Source organism: Convolutriloba macropyga, chromosome 6, assembly GCF_964194025.1.
Source record: "Convolutriloba macropyga chromosome 6, txConMacr16.3, whole genome shotgun sequence".
Classification (NCBI taxonomy): Eukaryota; Metazoa; Xenacoelomorpha; order Acoela; family Convolutidae; genus Convolutriloba; species Convolutriloba macropyga.
Genome location: NC_134473.1, coordinates 53810749 through 53818123, shown reverse-complemented (window position 1 = coordinate 53818123; position 7375 = coordinate 53810749). Strand labels below are relative to the sequence as shown.

Below are 7375 nucleotides of genomic sequence, written 5' to 3'. Positions count from 1 at the left end.
ACTCACGTTTTTGAACACTGCAAATAAAATATCATGTACTGCAAACGGCAATTCTTTAGTGAAGAATTCTTTTTTCAAGAGAAAACTTTTTTTTTACTTCCGGCACATTTGACTAGGCACACATTACTGGAAAATTTTCAAACGACTGATTATGTGATTCGTTATCATCAGTCGCTGCGGAAAATTGAGATCGAAAACCTGAGATAACATCATTCCAGAGCCAAAAATTTAAATGTATCTTATATAAATCTGTTATATTCTAACACAACAAATAGAAAAGAGGAACCAGGCATTTAAGAAATTGGTTTTTTCCATGCTGTAGTTTTTTTTCAATTATATCCCAACAAAAATTATAAAATCTCCGTCTGTTCTCAAGTTCCACCTAATAATACAGACTTTACACTCATCTTATGTTGCTAAGAAAATTAAGCACACACACTAAATTTGTCATCATTAGAATTAATCATCTGTTAAGAATGGAATTTAGAATAGGTTTGATTATAAAGAATTCAATTGAATGCGGCTTTACGAACTTTGTCCTGCAACATAGAATTTAATAAGACTGTCTGGCCAAAAGTTTAGATTGACCCATCATAAATATGAGATTTAATGTGTAAATGCGTGTCCGATATATAAAAAAGTCAATTGTAACAAGTAACAAAGCAACTGGCAACTAAAAGTTTTCAAATTATAGGTTCTTTATGTCCTCCTATTGCTCGATCAAAGTTGTCAGTTTTTCTGAGATTTGCAGTTTCTCTTCCAAGATTTTAGCTGCTCGTTCAGGGCTTAGTTATTCCCCTAGTAAAAAATTGTCGGTTTTTAAAGATAAGACATTGTCATTATTGTCTATTTTCCCCAAAAAACACGTAAACTCTTATGATTCTTACGTTGGTATTTTTGTTTTGTTCGGTATTTAAGATAAGAAAGATTCGACTTTGTCGTTTTTAAACGTATGAGATCATCAGTATTGTCATTTTTAACGTCGGTATTGTCGTTTTTAACGTAGAAGACAGTGAAATAGCTAACATGGTTTTGGACAACAATCGCAAGTCAAGTTGAAAAGCCAATTTTTTGAGATGTTCCAGTATGATCTGTTTTTTACTCTCCTAGTCGTTCATTTCGAGCTTTGGACCGGCAGTGGTGGAGTTACGAAAATCGCTATTGTAATTAAACAGGTTTACAATCATAGTTCATTTTGTTTTTTCTGTTTTCGCGATTTTGCTCGCCAAGACAAGTCTTTATAAACACGAACCCATGATAATTAGATTGCACCAAACATTTAGTCTTCATTTGGGTTCCCCATGCTTTCCAAATAAATTTTCTACGTTTGCATATCTTTGGGTAGCCATATTGACCTTTGAATCATAAATTAAGTTTTAGGGCCTTTTGATTCTTAGGACGCTAGATCTTTATTTTATTGCATTTTAGGTTGTTGCAGCATTTGATTTTTCAATTTTATTTGGGTCATCATTGATGGTAACATTATCTTGTTCTTATGGTCTATCTTCTTATAGAGTTTTCGTATAGCAACTAACATTAGCTGATCTACTGTTAATTTTAAAGCATTATACCGAGAAAATTTTACAATGGTGAAAATAGCCTAACCAATAATAAGCAATCTTAAGTTACCTTAATTCTAAATAACGAATATCTACAATTTTCAGAAGTTATTTTTAGGTTTAGCAACATACGGAACCCTTAATTTTGATTTAAAATATTGTAAATATATGCAGAAATAGATTTTATATATTATAAATGACTTGTAAACTTCTGCCGACTGGTTATGAATGTAATTTACTTGTCAATTTAAAAAAAAAACGAAACCAAATGACATCGAGTTTCATAATAAGCAGTTTTAACCGTTTTCTTCTTTTTGACTTCATAGAGCAACTTTTAAAACAGATGCATCTCTACGCGATCAGGTATACGCCTGAAAAGTTTCCATTTAGTCTACTTATGACCTAGATTTGGTGGCTAAGAATCGTGTATGATGGTCAGCCTAGCTAACGATTTATGAATGAGGTCTTCAAAATTATCTATGAACTTTTCATTGTCATATTGTGAAAACTGACTATGAATTATTTATTGCCTAGAACACAAAATCAATTATTCATGTGTTCAGTCAAGAAATGCTGGTAGAAACAGCAAAAGCTGGTGATTCTCATGACGATTGTTGATTGATCACGCGGTTCCGAGACGCCATTTGATCATTTGCATTCTTTTTCCATTCTCTCTCCTGTTTTTGTTCCTTCAATTGAACTCATCATCAATTATGGATAAGTGTTATCTACAAGAGGATATTTTTCTCATTTTTCACTACGAATAGACAGATCCCGGGCAACCGGCATTGCGTCAGAGTCTAGTCTTATTTACCCATCGTGTGAAATTAATGAAATATCATCAATTCAGAAATATCCATCAATTCAGAAATTTATGCAAATTGTGCACTCTAAAAGACTCCAAATGTCCATAACAGAGCTTAGAATAATACCTAACCGAGCTCAAATTACCTTAGCTAATATGAACTTGATTTCTGTGACAAAAATGAATTATATCATGAGAAAAAAAGTAACCAAATTGAGGCGAGCGGAGAGTTGTTGTGAATTTATTTTGACATATAAGAAAAAGTTGCTCGAAGCTGAATTTTGAGGTCAGAAAATGGAGCTTTCTGGTTACAAATTTGTGATGGAAGGAAATAGAATGCTCATCTTCAATATCTTGAAGGTGCATAAACATACCTAAAATCTGTTTTTTTTCGGTCCCATAATTTGAGCTACCGAACTAAGATTTGTTTCAGACTTTTAGAAATATTATGTTTTTACATCGTTTTTAATTTTAAACCCTGAGAATGAGGACCATTGGGGGTGATATCAATTTCAATTCAAGCATTCGCAATCAATGTTGAATATCGCTGTCCAAGGAACGCAACCAAAAGAATCTTCAGAGGTCTGGTTTTAAGAGTTTTGTGAAGCTCGCTTTTTTCCGTGAATTGATATTCCAAATAGAAGCCTCAATTTATGGAAAGAAGGCTCTAGAGCACCTAAATTTGTAGGGACAATTTTGTGCAATTTAAAAGGACTTACCAAAGATTCTTCAACAATTTGTTTGTTTTTATTTGCGACTATGGAACTGTAGTGTAGTATTACGAGAGCCGTTACGAATGAACGGATAATTAATCCCGCATAAGAGCGCACGTATTTAGGCGCTAATTAACCATTCTTTCGCCGCGCGCTAAATAAACTAACGCTTGTTAAGACTACCAGTACACAAGTATTTAAACAACTCAGTTCGACTTATTTAAACAACACAACTTGTCAATTAAAAAAAAAACGAAACCAAATGACATCGAGTTTCATAATAAGCAGTTTTAACCGTTTTCTTCTTTTTGACTTCATAGAGCAACATTTAAAACAGATGCATCTCTACGCGATCAGGTATACGCCTGAAAAGTTTCCATTTAGTCTACTTATGACCTAGATTTGGTGGCTAAGAATCGTGTATGATGGTCAGCCTAGCTAACGATTTATGAATGAGGTCTTCAAAATTATCTATGAACTTTTCATTGTCATATTGTGAAAACTGACTATGAATTATTTATTGCCTAGAACACAAAATCAATTATTCATGTGTTGAGTCAAGAAATGCTGGTAGAAACAGCAAAAGCTGGTGATTCTCATGACGATTGTTGATTGATCACGCGGTTCCGAGACGCCATTTGATCATTTGCATTCTTTTTCCATTCTCTCTCCTGTTTTTGTTCCCTCAATTGAACTCATCATCAATTATGGATAAGTGTTATCTACAAGAGGATATTTTTCTCATTTTTCACTACGAATAGACAGATCCCGGGAAACCGGCATTGCGTCAGAGTCTAGTCTTATTTACCCATCGTGTGAAATTAATGAAATATCATCAATTCAGAAATATCCATCAATTCAGAAATTTATGCAAATTGTGCACTCTAAAAGACTCCAAATGTCCATAACAGAGCTTAAAATAATACCTAACCGAGCTCAAATTACCTTAGCTAATATGAACTTGATTTCTGTGACAAAAATGAATTATATCATGAGAAAAAAAGTAACCAAATTGAGGCGAGCGGAGAGTTGTTGTGAATTTATTTTGACATATAAGAAAAAGTTGCTCGAAGCTGAATTTTGAGGTCAGAAAATGGAGCTTTCTGGTTACAAATTTGTGATGGAAGGAAATAGAATGCTCATCTTCAATATCTTGAAGGTGCATAAACATACCTAAAATCTGTTTTTTTTCGGTCCCATAATTTGAGCTACCGAACTAAGATTTGTTTCAGACTTTTAGAAATATTATGTTTTTACATCGTTTTTAATTTTAAACCCTGAGAATGAGGACCATTGGGGGTGATATCAATTTCAATTCAAGCATTCGCAATCAATGTTGAATATCGCTGTCCAAGGAACGCAACCAAAAGAATCTTCAGAGGTCTGGATTTAAGAGTTTTGTGAAGCTCGCTTTTTTCCGTGAATTGATATTCCAAATAGAAGCCTCAATTTATGGAAAGAAGGCTCTAGAGCACCTAAATTTGTAGGGACAATTTTGTGCAATTTAAAAGGACTTACCAAAGATTCTTCAACAATTTGTTTGTTTTTATTTGCGACTATGGAACTGTAGTGTAGTATTACGAGAGCCGTTACGAATGAACGGATAATTAATCCCGCATAAGAGCGCACGTATTTAGGCGCTAATTAACCATTCTTTCGCCGCGCGCTAAATAAACTAACGCTTGTTAAGACTACCAGTACACAAGTATTTAAACAACTCAGTTCGACTTATTTAAACAACACAACTTTAGGCCTGGATCTCCCCGCTTATATCCAGGATAGGAAACGTACATTGTTGAACGTAGGCGGCCTGTAAAACCACAGTTTCTGTTGATTTTAATTACTTCTGCTTTTGACAGTTGCAATGCAGATCTTTTCCCCCAAGTTCAATAAAGATGAAGCAGATTGCTTCAGGGGAAAAGACAATAGAGTCTCATAAAAAGCCCACAAGAAAACCATAATTGTTGCGATTTTAGAGGAGGGGGAAAGCAGATAACAGGCGCCTACGAAGTCAATAATTGATGCTCTCAGCTTTTTAGATTTTTATTATTTTTTGGAGTTTCAATAATTTTTCCGTGAGATAAAAAAGAGTTAATTCTCTTGCCTTCTCGGCCAATAGGAAAATTAAGAAGCACCTCACTATGAACGTGAGTTTTTGATTCGCTCCCTATCGGCCCAAACGGAGCTGAGGGGGGATTTATTGTTTCGCTCAGCGAAGTGGGACGGAATAAAATTAGAGAGACCGAAACAACTTCCAGAAGTCAGCATCAGACAACTGCTTTCATTTTTCCGAAAAAGAAACTTAAAATTTCGACAAGAAAATAATCTTTGCCTTCGATTTTTTATATCATTTGTCAAGTTTGACTGGCATACATAAAGAGATCCCGTATTGTGAGATCTGTAGCAGCCCAGCCAAATTCGATAACTGGTGCGCCCAGAGGAAAGAATCACGCCTGAAATTTTGTTTTTTTATCCGATCGGATTAAAATAATAAAATAACCACTACCACAGAAGTGAAAGCAGACTAATAGACAAACAAATAGAGTAATCTATATCAAATTTACGGCCGAAACACAGTAAAATTACATTAAAACAGTAACAGGCATCTGATTCTTTGCTCGTGTAAAATTGTTCTGACCCGGGTGGGGGTAATCTATGTCCAATTTTTAGTTTATTTATATAACAATTGAAGTACTTTCACATTTTATAGTCGAAATTTAACCAAAAATCATCCTCCCAAAACATATTTAGCCTAATTTTCACCCAATTTTCATCAAATTTATTGTTAAATTTTAGTATTTACACTTTAAATAACCAAAATTCAACCAGGTTTTAACCCCCCAAAACACATTTAATTTGATTTTAACCCAATTTTCACCAAATTTATGGTTGAATTTTAGTATTTTCACTCTATATAATCGAAACTTATACAGAATTCATCCCCCCAAAGGCTGTTTAGTCTATTTCTGACCCGATTTTGACCAAACTTATGGTAAATTTTAGCATCTACATCCCAAATAACCAAAAATTATCCAAATTTTGCAACCCCAACACCTAATTATCCTAAACTTTTGCCGATTTTCACCAAATTCACAGTTGAATTTTAGTATTTTTACACTAAATAGCCGAATTTTAACCAAAATTCATTCCCCCAAATCATATTTAAAGTAACATATGTCTAGTTTTTACTAATCTTTTGCCCAAAATTTAGCATTTTCAAACAATTTAACGTAAATTTAACCGAAATTCATCCCACCAATACGTGTTTAGTGTAATTTATACCTAATTTTCTACACATTTAAGGACATATTGTTGCATTTTCACATTAACTAACCCAATCTTGGTTAAAAATAAGCCTTCCTCAGTTGATTATTCACTCTGTTTTATCCATTTCTTGACCCGGGTGGGTTAATAATAATCAAATTTTAACCAAATAAATATCATTTTGACCTAAATCTTCAAATATCAACCAGAATTTAACAAAATTAATGACACTTTTATCATAATTTAAGGGAAACTAATCAGATTTAAGCTGTAAAAACATCATTTTTATCCAAGTTTAATCATGTTTACAAACAAATTTAGCCAATTTAGCGTCATTTTTACATTATATTATCCCCCAACATAGATTTGTAGCCTCCTGGAAATTGATGAGAATTTCACCAGGTTAGCCGGTTTCACACGAACATTTTCACCAATAGAGGTTTTAAACAGTGCATGGACCAAACTGGAATAGTTATTGTAGAACATCTTAGTCTAACAGCAATAGAAAACACTAGAAGGGGTAAAATAACACGGTTTATTACTGACGGAATTACTTTCTTAGCTATTTTCTACGTGTTTGAACATAAATCTCCCGCTAATTTTTGTATAACTTACGCATCTAAAAACCCTAATTTTCAGAATTTACTAATTTTGTTAAAAACGAAAAACAGTGTGATCGAGATTCCCGATCAAACAGATTCCCGATTACGGTCATTAACAGACTCAACCACTTTAGAAACATTATATATACACATTTCTACATAATAATAGGTACTAAAATACTACTACTGATGTACTAAACATCCCGTATTAAACGTTTTTATACTGTCTTCTGTGTAATTTCATACAAAAATAAAATAATAAAACAGGAAAAAACAATTGTTCTATGTTATTTACATGTCATATATTAAAATAAATGTTCAGAATTTAAATATAAGTATTAAAGTACAGAACGATATAGGCAAAATTTCATACTATTTAACTGATCAGAACAGAAACTTTTTGTGCATTTACCATCATTTTCCTAACGAAAC

The 7375-nt window shown here is 33.2% G+C and overlaps 3 protein-coding genes across 5 annotated transcripts in view; 2 read left to right on the top strand and 1 right to left on the bottom strand.

Moving 5' to 3' along the window:
* LOC142341762 (uncharacterized) overlaps positions 1-567 on the bottom strand; it is a 112272-nt gene extending 111705 nt beyond the window's left edge. The window contains exon 1 of the mRNA XM_075392968.1: positions 552-567. The gene's annotated coding sequence lies outside the window, so the exon portion shown is untranslated. The remainder of the gene's footprint in view (positions 1-551) is intronic.
* LOC142341766 (uncharacterized) overlaps positions 1-7375 on the top strand; it is a 553339-nt gene that overhangs the window by 321515 nt on the left and 224449 nt on the right. The gene's annotated exons all lie outside the window — the stretch shown is intronic.
* LOC142341761 (glycine receptor subunit alphaZ1-like) overlaps positions 1-7375 on the top strand; it is an 87698-nt gene that overhangs the window by 22323 nt on the left and 58000 nt on the right. The window lies entirely within an intron of this gene.